Raw genomic sequence first — 14,369 nt, forward strand, 5'->3', positions numbered from 1 at the left:
TTATTTTTTATACTTACGCACCCACACACACGCACCCTCTCCCTCATTAATTCCCTCACGCACATGTACCCTCTCCCTCATTCATTCACGCATACACACATTCACATACACATGAATACAAACGTCACACACATACAATTAGATTAACATTGGATTTTTTTATTGGCCCTAGTATTTTTAATATATTTCTCTTATTTTGTTTATGTGATAGCTGTAGAAATCCCAAATAAAATAAAATTTAATTAAAATAAAATAAAATCTCTAAGTCAACACTCGTGTCAGTTGGTTTTTTGTTTTCTTAGTAAATAAATTTCGTTCACTGGCAATCAAAAATCGGCATTTATTTTAAAAAATAAAACAATATATTGCATTTGCAAAATAATAAGGAGTATCTAATACAAAAATGTGAAAATTAAATTACAAACAATTACTTTAGCGACTGTTTTTTTTGTAATTTGGATTTTTTATCGCTAGCTAAATCCAGTAAGTAAAATAGAAAACAATTAAAAGTAGCAGTTTTGGAATTTTTTCCATATTGACATTGGTAGTTACATCCATGTTCAAATATGTGATTGCGCAGTAAGATTATACGTCGCAAAACGTAAATATTTTCACATTTTATATAAGTTGTTCATAGATGATCCATTGTGATCGCGAATACGATAAACAATAATGGTAATAAATTGTAATCATGTCGCTCATAAGCACGTCGATAGTTATTTGTGTTTGAGTTACAAGTTCATAAAAGGCCTGGTTACTGTGTGAAAGACGAGAGTTTTCCTTTTGCATCTCTCCTTTTAAACCCAAATCTAAAAAGTATCGGGCTATTAGGAAGAGTTGGAGCTTCTTAACATCCTCAGGTTTAACCAGTGGTCCCCCGAAGATGATACTTCTCTTATGCTGTAAAACATCACATCCACTTGGAATGGTAAAAGTATTTCCTAATCTGCACTGCAGAAGCTACATCTAGAAGTTTTGGAAAGTTTTGTTCCAGCAAGGTGTTCGTTTAATCTGCAGTGCCCTTTAAGGGCTCAAGCGATAACCCTCACTTGATTTTGGCTGAGTTGTATTAGGTCAAAGGCAAACCTTTGCGATTACCCTTTTATCAATTTGTTCGTGTCGTGCAAACTACGTTCATATTATTTATTTTTAAATTTACATACATAAGTTACATATTACAACAGAGATGATGACCATTAAGAGAAGGTAATATAGAAGTCTAGGCATCTACAGGGCTAATGACCTGTCAATGGCTGGCTTAAGTGGCCATTTTACACGCTGTGTAACATTCACCATTCCGCCTATATTTCAACATCTTTATTCCTTCAATTCTTTCATCTGTTGATGTTTGTGAAGTTAAAGAGCTGAAACCTTTATTTATGCCGGTGAGATTCATCTAATTAAATTAAAGTTAATGTCACACAGTGTTTAAAGTGGCCACTTAAACCAGCCATTGACAGGTCATAAGCCCTGTTGATGCCTAGATTTCAATATTACCTTTTCTTAAATGTTATTCATCTCTGTTGTAACATGTTAATGCATTAGTTTATTAAAACAGCTCCCCAGGGAGTTGAATCCAGTCCTTGTTTACAAAAATTTGGACAAACTCAAAATATTGTTGACACATAAGTTAATTGTACATTATTTTAGACATATGTTCCAACTCCATGGGTCTAAAAGTTCTGTGTTGAGATGGGACTAGCAATTAGTTAACACGGCACATGAGTTTATCACCACAAATATAGAATCAGAATCAGAAACATATAAAATGTATTTTTTAAAAATGCATTTGTATATGGCACATCAAAATTGTAACAGTAAAATCAAACATTCGGAAAATCATTAAGGAGTTTCCTACTCAAATCCCTACCACTACGGAAAATCCAGTCCTCAACTACTTTCTTCAAAATAGTTTTTGTCTTTAAGAGGTTAATACGCTCTTCCAAAATATTTAACTCTCTCGGTGCAATTAATGAGAGATGTCTCTGGGCAAACGACCTACGAGTTTTGGGTATGACATAATTCATGCTCTGGGAAAACCTCGTACGGACATTTTGCTGAGTCCTCTCTTAATTGTTTGACCAGAAGTGTCTAAGTACTTATTTTAGGTACAGTTGTCTCATATCTAGCACTTTCATGTATTGGAACGACAGTTCTGACGAATATGTTGGAGAAGGATGGAATATTATTCTCCATAATAATTTCTGTGAAATTATGAGAGGCTTTAAAATGAATGCCGCACAAGCAGCTATTTTATAGGTTGCAGTGGATTGAAACATAGCAAAATACACATTTCTGAGAGTTCCAATATCCAAAATGTCTCTTAGAGAGCAGAATAGATGGCACACCTTTCTCAACCTAGAGTTGAGTGACTGGACCTGAGCCTCTTCTTCTATGATAACACCAAGGACACTCATACAAACACCGAAAAAAAATGTTTCCACTTAAGACAATAAATTAAATATAGCTAATGTAAAATATATATTTAATCTTACTTAATGATTACCTTACTGATTCAATGGACGGTGGTCATCAGGTAGACGTTATTTACACCGATTTCAGTAAATGCTTCGACCGAATCGATCACAAATTACTATTAAAAAAATTAACTAAAATCGGTATTAGAGGTGACCTTTTCAGATGGTTTTCATCTTATATAGACAACAGGTCGCAAGCGGTAGTGGTTAATAATTTTATTTCTAGTTGGGTACGGATCCCCAGCGGGGTGCCTCAAGGGTCTCTTCTGGGACCTTTGCTCTTCATAATTTTTGTTAACGACATTGATAAATGCTTTACCTCTTCGCGCTTGCTTTGTTTTGCTGACGACATGAAAATTTTTGCAACAATCAAGACCCCAGCTGACGTCTTTGATCTGCAGTCAGATCTCGACCGTCTAGAGGATTACTGCAACTCCAACTGCTTGGACCTTAATCCTTCTAAGTGTTCAGTTATTACATTTAGTCGCAAAGTAAATTTTTACGTACTAACTATGTGCTTAAGGGTCAAAACCTCCAACGCTCATTATGTGTAAAGGATCTAGGTGTCTTCCATGATAGTAAATTACTTTTTGACACCCATGTTGACAGCATCATAAAAAAGTCATCGCGTGCGCTTGGCTTTGTTATGCGTAGCTCTACGTCGTTCACTATGGCAAAGACACTTAAAATCCTTTACTGTACATTAGTGCGAAGCAACTTAGAATATGCATCACAAATATGGAATCCTATGTACAATGTGCAGATATCACGCATTGAAAATATTCAAAAAAAATTCGTAAAGTTCATGTGTTTCCGGTTGAAACTTGAGTTTAAATCTGACCAGTATATTCATATATGTAAAAAACATCACCTACTGCCTCTGCAAAAACGTCGTGAAATAGCGGATATAATTTATTTACTTAAAATTGCCTCTGGTTCAATTGACTGTCCTGAACTACTTTGCAAACTTTCTATCAATGTTCCTTCCAAAGTTTTAAGAAATAACCCTCTTCTTCACATACCTCTTGTTTCATCTAATTATAGGCAAAATTCATATTTATGGCGAACTTTTAATAATTTTAATGTAATTAATAAATCATTTAACATAGATTTATTTGAAAATAATCTTAATAACGTGCGGCGTTTGCTTTCGAAATAACTCGTTGTATTTTTTTCTTTTCTTTTAAATTTACATTTAATTACTATTCATTTTATGTTCGAGAATCTTTTTTAACTTACTGTGATGCTTCTTGTGAAAACCTGTAATTGGCTTATTTGTTATTTGTTTTGTTATATAAATATGTGATAATTATAGCTGTTGGTTATCCAAATAAATAAAAATAAAAATAAAAAAATAAAAAAATAAGAAATGGATAAAATAATAAAATTTATTTACTCTCTGCTTTTCCCAATATATCTTTAATTTTTTGCTTGGAATTTAAACACATAGTCATAAAAAATATCAGCCTCGGTATAATCTATTGTTATATTGCTCGCATTTCTAAATTATTCTTCAAAACTATTGTTATTAGGTGGTTTTTTAAATTTTGTTCTACATTTTGACTGTCTTAGAGCGAAGTTATTCAGACACTTAATGCAATTTTATAGAATGTAAAATTTTACGTTTATGCTATGATAAATGGATAAAAAAATTAATAAAGGTTAGCCAAAACTTTGGTCAGCCATTTCTAAAAACTTCATTTCTAGTTATAGCTTTATGGGAGTGAGCCGTCGGTACGTTCAATCCTTTATCAAGAACTTTATTCTGACACTCTGCCACAGAACGATGGAACAAAAACTAAATGGCTTGCTAGCAAAATGGAGCGTAACGAGCTATGCATTTTAATAAAATGTCCTGAATAAATTCACGGACAAAGAAATTATTCATAGACTGTGATTCGGACTTTTTTGTAAAAAATGTTTGCATGATTTTATGAGTTGTTATAGCTTTGTCGTATCAAATACGCTGAGTAGGTGTATTGAAAACTATTGGATGGAATGCGTTTTTTAAGAAATAATATATGAATGTTTACGATTCATTAAATATTTCAAATATATTTTTATAACGTAAGTGATTCAAGGACATACTGTTTTCAAACTGATATTTTATTTTTTATGTTACACTTTCATTTTAAATACGCAATATTTTTATTTCTTGTTGAAAACATTTTTATTATTTTCCCTTTGTTTCTTCCTTTTTTTTCTTACTTATTTTATTCGAATATTTAGGATTTTTTTAAAAAATATTTATTTAAGAAGGTAAACATGAACAGAAAATAAAAGGGGAAACATAATGAAACCCTCTAAACCTAAAATTTGTAATATTATTTATTTGATTTTTTAATGAATTTTAGTTGCATTTATGGGCACCCGCTTTTTTTTATAAACTTTCAAATATGTTAATTCTTTAATTTATTTAATTTATTTCTTTTTTTCCAACTTAAAAAAAATACTTTAAACCATTTTATCTGTTGAGTTTTTTTCATGTTTTTAAAAAAATTGTCGGGTTAAAAAAAAAATGACACCATAAACATTTACGAATACATGCGTTTATTTGAGTTAATTACAATTAATACAAGGCTCCGCTGTCTTTGAGACTTGAGATTAAAATAATTTGATTTAATAAATAAAATATCAAAATGAACGCCTATTTTTAATTCAAATTTATACCTTTGCATTATCTATCATACCATTTATTAACATTATGAATATTCCAGTGAGTGAATCTTTTTTTTTCATTTAGAGAAGCTTCTTTTTTTAATATAAAAAAAAAATGCGTTTTTAGAATTTACCCAAATATTTTAATTTTGGGGGCCGTTTTAACAAGTTGACTGTATTTAATTTTTTGAAAATAGAAAACAAGTTGAGTTGTAGGGTTTAAACCCTTTCATAATCATCATTTTCTTTCTGTATCTAATATACCAATTGCATCGTTACTTGATAATTTTTGTTACTTGAAGTCATGACGATAAGTGTTACGCTTTAGGTCCCAGTTCAGAGACTATGATATATTCCAATGTAAAAACACGTTTTTAAATAAAAATTTAATGTCAACTATGTCGGGCATTAAACTTTCATGTGGAATCCATATAATGTTTTTAAAAAAAAAGGGATGATTTTCAGTATTCGATTTTGATTTTTAATTTTTGTACACCTAAAAGGCTTAAAATACGCTTATAAGATTCCTCCTCAAAACAGTCACAGAATATTGAGATAGCCTTTCAACTTAAGTAAAATGTTTTTGATCACATCAAAAATTTGATGGGATTTTTCAAATAGCAAATCAATAATTATTCATTGAATTAATTTTATTTAAATAAATTTATTTTTATAAACCGTCATAAATATTAAATACGTAGAAATAACATGACCAGATTCTGGAGTAAAAAAGGTCAAGCGGCCTTAAAATAGACCTCTTAACAATTTATTTTACGTTTTCGTCTGGCCAATCAATAGCATTGATATTCTGTTTTCTCGGTTTGTTAAAAGTTTTACGAGGAATTTTCGACAGCGCCAGGGTCACGATGTCCAATATTTAGAATGACAATCTATAAAATCTAGACATTTAGATCCATATTTTTATGCAACAAACTTTTTGGAGTAAATTGTGGCTTGATTGATGCTACCTTGGTTTGATGAAAAACTAAATTAAATGGATATTAACACAATGCTAAATAGATCCGTTAGAAATCAAACAAAACACTTTTTGTTAGAATGTACTCGTAACATACAAACCTTCATTCGAGGGACACTTTCATTTACTACCTCTGAAGTATTTTTTTTGCTTTAAGGGGAGCTCTTACCATAGTTAAAAAAGACCGAAGAAACAAAGTTGATATTCTAATGCGAATTTATTACCTGTTGAATAAAATACAAAAAATGTTTATGAAGCGTGAGAGTACCATCGATAACATATTATTATTTCAATGTCATAATTTTAAAATTTTATTATGTTTACTAGTTAATGTACTGTTATTTTTCAAGACAAAATTTATACTTATTCACATATTCACATACTTTAACCTTCACTTTTATACCTTAATACATACCATCACACACACACACTCAAACACTCATACACACACCCTCACCCTCCCTCTCTCTCTCACACAAATATGTACACAAATTCTTTTTCTATAGCTACTTGTTTGTGTATAATGTATTTTCGTATGGTAGTATTTGGGTTATCAATATCCTAAATAAATCAAATATAATAATCTTAATTGAGCTGACTGACTAGCTGTATTAAACTTACGGCATGACTGGCTTGAGCTGATTGATGTTACTACGCCCTGTGGTACTTTTATAGGTCGTGTTTTGTCATTTTTTCTTAACGTCTTTGTGGCGGAGATAAAGTCAATGTCTTCCAAAACACAACATTGAAATGATCACCTGATTTCATTTTTGCGCTAACGTCCAATGGTTAATAATGTTGGTCTTGCAGACAAAATGTTTTGTAATAAATAGGAAATGCTACGTTTTTTTTATTTTTTTTATTTATTTACAATTTTAAAAAACCCGTTAGGGTTACATTAGAAATTTAATATTGTCTAGTCATTTTATGTTTCGTCTAGTCTAGTTAGTTCTGTCATCATGTGCTTTTTCAGATTGATTTTAAATTTGTCTCCATTAAAAGTTTTCAAGTAGTAAGGTAGGTCGTTGTAGTGTTCAGTCCATTATGTAGTATTTTTGACTGTCCTGTGTTTGTCTTTGCTTTTTCAATATGATAGTGTTTTTGTTGTCTGGTGTTATATTTATGTATATCAGCATTTTTGACTAATATTATGTCGTCGTCTTGTATGTTTCCCAGTGTTATTTTGTTGCTGCTTCTATGGACGTTATACCCCCAATTGTTGATATACTAACCCATGAGGGTTAATTAAATAAACCCATTGATTAGTATGAAAGAAGTATATGTTAAAAAAAAACAATTAGAAAAACTCTCTAAAAAATTGAAATTACTATCTCTTAACGCACAACTCAGCTGCAACAAATTTAATCATTTTTTTTATTTTTATATTATTTACTCCCCTTCGTGCTGTTGCGGATAGCCTAACCAATTTTCTGAACACATCCTGTGCTCTTGTCCCTTTCCCCTTCTCTATGATTACCGAATGGAGCTTCTCGCTACTATCCGTGGCCCTGTTATAGGTTCTGTCGGATATACAGATCTGGTGGCTTCTAAAAAGAATTTCAAGGCTTTTGAAAAGTTTTCTAATCACTTCGGCGAATTGATCATGTCCAATCAATTAAATCCAAGTCAGTGAAGAATTCACTCCCCTCTCTTCTCAATCTAATGAAGTACTTATTATGTATTTCTGGATTACTTTCTTTCAGCACAAAGATGCTAAGGCTACCAGATTTCAGAGAGCTCCTTCGGGCAGCTTTTCTCGTTTGACAACGAGCAAATTTTCCGTGTATGTAGGCACCGCCAAGGAGACTTATGTCTTCAGATGCGGTGTGCGGTATGTGGTGGGCAAGCTGCAACAAATGGTTCATGTTGATGCATCAAGCACAAATAAAATAAAAATGCTGTTATACCCAGAATCATAAAGAGAAATATATAAATAAGTTATCAATAACGTTGTCAAGAAAAGGAAGCTGATAAAATATGGAAAAAAATCTCAATTATTTGCCTCTCCCAATAAGCTGCTACGCAATCCCAAACATTTATGCAAATTTAAAAATTAACGGTACGATCGATTGCTTAAGCAATTTAACCATATTTGAGACATTTAATATTTTCCTTCCAACAATTGTTTCCTTTTAAAACATGCCAATGAATACTTATCCAAACATTCACACAATAAATTGAAAAAACACAAAGAGCCAAAGTCCACGGGGAAAACATCTGTCATGTATCACATAACAATGCGATTGCTTTTCCACAAAGAACATTCCAGATCTCATTTCTCTTGCGCTCAAAATACCTCAAATTAGGATGTATTCTTTGATATTTGCGTGTCGTCGAGAGAATTAAATATAGAGAAGGCTTTAGGGGTAAGGGAGGTTCTATTTGCCGGAAACAGATGAGGCTGTTAAGAGGGAAACGTGTTTTAGGAAGGCATCGCTCACTCACTATCATGCCACGACCCTTCGTGGGAAATCTTCGTCAGAACAATAACGACTCCTTAACAAAGGGCGGTCGTTCTGTATAAAACCGTTTTTATTCTTTTTCTTTGAGAAATTTATTAAGTTCGCGGTTTTGGCTACTCACAAAAAACGAAAGATTAAGTTTTTCGAAGACGATTCATTTGTTATACTCTTCAAAGGTACTCTAATTCGCGAAACCATTAATTTCATAGTGTGAATTCCTTTAATATGTTAAAATTTGTTTTCCATAGAAAAATACTACCATAAAAAGTGTAGAATATAGGAAAGTTATAATTTTTGTTAAGAAACTATTATTATTATAATTATAACATATAAATGTGTGTTTTTATATGTGAAAATCCACTACTAAAATAATTAAATAATCAATATTTTTAGAATATTTACAAACAAAGCTGAATTTAAATCCCTAAGCTGTTAAGATCAAAATTTATTGCATTTTTATTTTTTAAATTGAGAAAGATATATGGAAGTATAGATATTGAGATAAGTTATCTGCTATTTCTTGGAATTCGTGGCTATTTTATACAGTGTGTAACATTCATCAATCTGTTTATGCTATAATGTAATATAACATAATTTATAAAGCGCCATTTTCGTAAAAATCCACTTCAAAGGCGCTCTACGATAAACATCCCACAAACAACAAGTCTTGCAGCTATAGAGTACGTCGGCGGTTGGGATCTTAGCTTCTCATTTCCAATTATTCTTTGTCTTGCAGCTCCAGAGCGCGTGGACGTTTAAAATTTTAGCCCCCATTTACACTGCACAAAAAATACTTAAAAGAGTTTTTAATTAAAAAACAATTGTGCACAAATATAATCTAGATTACATGTCCTGCAGCCACAGAGCGCACGGGCGATCGGAAATCTAGACCATGTTTACAGTTGAAGCTTAAGTTAGAATTAATTTTATGAATTTTTTTTTTCATCTCTTTTATGCAAAAATAAATATTTGTTTTGTTTCTTAATTATTTACTAATTTTTGATTTGTAATTTTCTTTTAATATTTAAGAAGGTTTTCATCTTTTAATTTTTTTATTAACATGTAGTTATTTCAATACTATTTTATTTGTTTGTTGTTAAACGTCTTCATATTTTCTTTGATCATTTTGTATCTCTTCCAGTTTAATATAGTTTACATTTTTTGACATTCATCTTGATTATGGCATGACTCTAGTACTGGATTTTTGCTAAAACTATCTGTTATAAAACTTGACATTCAGTTGGGTTTACCCATTGATTTATGTATCTCCAATAATAGTCTTTCTTTTTTTTAAGCGTATTTAAGCAACAAGCCTAGACTATATTTAAAAAAAATCGCATACCTGATCGGCGATTAACCTTTGTCCGCATATGTTTCACTTGTTTTTCCACGATGACCATGCAGAGTTAACCATTTGTTTTGTGAGCATAGAACTGTACTAGTCCAGACATGCACCCTCCAAAAACACTCTGAAACATTAATTTTTTTTTAATCTTCATTTACTCTTAAACACACACATTTTGCTTCAAAAATAGTCATCCATTGAGACAAATTTGACGTCTTAGTGTTGAATTTTTTTATTACAAAATTCTCCCTCACCTTTTTTATATTTTAATGTTTAGTTGTACCAATTTGTTTCTTTTTTGGGTGATACCATGTGTGTTGAATTTGTTCCAACGTTTTGTAACAAATCCAACAGACATGGTATCACCCAAAAAAAAACAAATTGACAACAGTGACCGTGAAAACCTTTGCACCTATTTAGTTGTATCTTTTGTTCCTTAAGCAAAACTTTTCAAAATTCTTGTTAAAACCTCTTCCAAGATTCCTGCAGTAGGGTTGTTGTGTTTCCTGTGAAACTTCTTCCAGCAAATATCCTTTAAGCTACATATTTCCATCTTGATCTATGTACATATAATTTATCTCCGATGTCAATGAGATCCATACTCACCTTTTTCAGTGTTTCTTTGTTTTTTTTTAAAGCTTTAGTTTTTATGACTGCCTCGTGCAGTTTTGCCGGTTGAAGCCCATTCTAAATAAAAAAGATTCGTTTTTTGGCATCCGTAACTGAGGTTATGTTTATAATATTTAAATTGAGATCTTTACTTGTTTTCATCGGAAATTCAAATTTTAACTTTTCCAATGTTATTAAAAACAGTTGTCTGTTGGTTTTGCGAAAGAAACACTAAATTGAGTTACTCTAAAAAGAGACCATTTTTTACTAAACAATGTTTTACCAATTTTGCTCATACACCAAGTACGTTAGAAGGTAATTACAAGTCTTATTTGAAAAGAGAAACAACATTTAAACTTATTAATTACAAATTTATTTCTTATAACAAAGAAACTTTTTCTTGTGTACATTCGTCTAACAACCTAACCTCTAACCTCTCTGTTATTATCATTTTTTTACAGATCATTTTACTACCATAGATATGAAACTAAATGGAATGCCATAGACGTAATTTACATAAGCCTTAAGCAATTATACGCTAAAACAATACTCACTGACATATCAAAAAACAACTTCTACTCAAATAAAGGACATTACTTCTACATTATTTATTTATTTAAAAGAAACAAACAGTCGACAATGATGTAAGCGCATTTTTTTAAAATACGGTTTAAAGACAGACCAGCGAAGTTTCTAAATAAGAATCATACATATTATTAAATTATGTTACAGCAAAAGGGTGTGTTTATGTGTATTTGTATGAGAGAAAGTCTAGATATGTGTTTATGTGTATAAGTATGGGAGTAAGTGTTCAGGTGTGAGTAAGTGTGAGCATCATAAAATAGTAAGTGGGATCGTATCGCAGCCAGAAATAATAAGTCTTAATTTATTTTTAAATAAAATATATCAATAGATGAAAAAAAAGCATTACAATTAGAGCAAGAACGATAGAGGAAAGAGTGTTGTGCATAGTTAGGGCTACATACTGGCAGATAGAATAAATACTTATTTCTTTTCACGCAAAAGGTGACATTATATATCACATACAAATAATATAATCACTAGATCCACAACACAAAGACAACTTAAACAATACAAACTAAAACCACTTTTAAACAAAGAGATTTGGAGTATTATTCAATTAAAATCTATAACCTACTTTCACTATCTATTAAAACAATTAATTAACGAAAAAAATATTTTAAAATGCTATAAAGAATTGGATTGGATTGCTAGGTAGAAGTGAAATGGATTGTTTCATTTGCACAAACCAATATTGAATCAACTGCTCCACAAGTGTATAGCTTATGTTAGGTTTTTGTTCTTTCATTGTTACTTTTTTAATGTAAATATTACAGTTGTACATAAATGAATTATAAACAGAAATACTTAGTGTTTAAAACTGTCTGAACGTTTTGTTAATTATCTCTTTTTATTACGTTATTCTCAAATTAGAAATGTTAAAAAAAAGTTTTTTGTTAAGTGTCCTCCATATACTGGAGTAAAATGTATTATTATGGATGATAATTTACAAAAAATGTATGAACGTTGATATCAACAAAAGTCTTGCAGCAACGAAGCGAACGAAAAGTAAAATTTATGCACCTAAATTTGTTGAGAGGGAAAACATTTTAGAAAAGGTAATATGAAAGTCTTGGCATTAACAGGGCTTATGACCTATAATTGGCTTTTTATCATTAATTGGTGGTCATTTCTGCGTTCAAGGATTCAGACGTTGCCTAGTAGGTGAATTGGTTTAGCCGGATGAATCTCACCCACATGATAAAGGTTTCAGCTCTTTCCTTCACAAAAATCAACAGATGGAAGAGATGAGAAAATGTAAAATAGCTATTTATATCAGCCAAGGACAGGTCATAATTCTTGTAAATGTCTTCCATATACAATTCTCAAAAATGTTTACCAATTTTTATTACGAAAAATTTCAAGTAAAAAATTTATTTAATTCATCTCAGGGAACGTTTTGGAATTAAATAAAATTTACAAAATAAGCCTCATTGATTAAAACAACAAAGAAAATCATTTAAGATATCGGTACAAAGTTTAAGCGAAAAATACCTTTGAACTTGAAGATGAACGAAAAATTAAATTTGAAAATTCTAGATCCAGTGAAATGAGTTTTGTTGAGCTTGATAAACATTAAAAAAAAATATTCATTGAATTTTGTTTTCTATACATCCAATTGGACAATATTATGACATCTGATACGGGAAACATAAATTTCTTTAAATTGAAGACGGTAAAAATATTTTAAGTGAATTAATTAAGTCTAAATTTGTTAAGACAAAGAGAAAATATTTTTCAGAAGGGATTATGGAAGCCAAGGCATTTACTGGGCTTATGACCTGTCATTGGATGGTTTAAGTGGCCACTATACAAACTTTGTAACATTCACCATTCTGCCTACGTTTGAACGTTTATATTCATCCAATACTTGTAACTGTTGATCTTCGTGAAGCTTAAGAGCTGATTTTTTTATTGAAGCGTGTGACATTTTCGCCGTATTACACACCTACATAATAGGCATCGCCTGAAAATATTTTTCAAATTTTAAATTTCTTCAAGGACTAGTTGGTTTTATTAACTTTGGAAAGATTCAAAATACTGTTGACTTTTATTATTGATTGTAATTAATTATTTTTATTTGAAAACATCTTTGAACCTCTCTCCCGCTTCCACTCCCCCAAAATCTACTATTAACCATTTTTCGACTTTTTCTTTTTTAATAATAATTTTCGCATAAATGTGTCCATAAAAATGCCCTTTGGGCGTTTTTATAAATATATAAATAAATACACAAATAAATAAATACATAAATAAATAAATAAATAAATAAATAAATAAATAAATAAATAAATAAATAAATAAATAAATAAATAAATAAATAAATAAAAAAATAAACAAATAAAAAAATGAAAAAAAAAAAATTTATTATTTATAAATAAAAAAATAAAATAAAATAAAAATGAGGATAACTAAGAGTTACAATTTTTATAAAAATAAAAAAAAACAAAACAAAGAAACCTATCCGGGTTTTCACAAGTACACCCCAGTTAGATTAAATTTATTTTAAAAAATAACAATGAAGCAGTAAGTTAAATCTAGAAGAAAAAACAAGACATATTTTTTGTAAATCAAACTTTTTATGAGTATTTGCAATTAAATACAAGTTTATGTTGAATAATTTTGTACTTGAAGCGTTTGACTGATCATCTTACCTTTATAAAACAAAAAAATATCAAAGAACGCTGCAATTGGTGTACCAATGCATTGCCCTATGCATCATTAGGTGCGGAAGGGCATGATGATGAAATGATTGAGTAATTACATTAAAATGAGTGAAAGTTTCGATAAAAAAAAATCTACAATTAAACGATGCAATTAGAATATGACGAAGAGGGCTGTTTCTGAAAACTTTCGGAGGAATGTTAATGAAAAGCTTGGGTAATAATACAGGACAGTCAGTTGAACCAGAGGCAATTTCCCATGTTATGATTTTTTAAGTTATTTTGCTATCTTTTTGCAGAGGTGATTTTTTTAACGTATTTAAATATATATTGATTAAAAGTCAAGTTTCAACAGAATGTAAATGTACTTGACAAATTTCTTTTAAATATTTTGAATGCGCAATATATTAACATTGTACGATGGATTCCATATTTGTGATGAATTTTTTGAGTTCAAAATGTACAGTCAATGAGATATTGAGAGTCTTTTCCATGTTGAATGGCGTAGAGCCACACATCACAAAGCCAAGCGCACATGATACCTTTTTTCTTATGCTATTTTTTATTTATTTTTTGACACTTTATATACATATACAA

The 14,369-nt window shown here is 30.4% G+C and overlaps 1 pseudogene; it reads right to left on the bottom strand.

Annotated features, from left to right (window-relative positions):
* Positions 1 to 9,809: 9,809 nt before the first annotated feature.
* Positions 9,810 to 10,487, bottom strand: LOC148278340 (uncharacterized; annotated as a pseudogene).
* Between the last annotated feature and the right edge of the window lie 3,882 nt (positions 10,488 to 14,369).

This window comes from Micrasema longulum, unplaced genomic scaffold (assembly GCF_059751315.1).
Source record: "Micrasema longulum isolate JH-2025_06_02 unplaced genomic scaffold, ASM5975131v1 h1tg000891l, whole genome shotgun sequence".
NCBI classification, from domain to species: Eukaryota; Metazoa; Arthropoda; class Insecta; order Trichoptera; family Brachycentridae; genus Micrasema; species Micrasema longulum.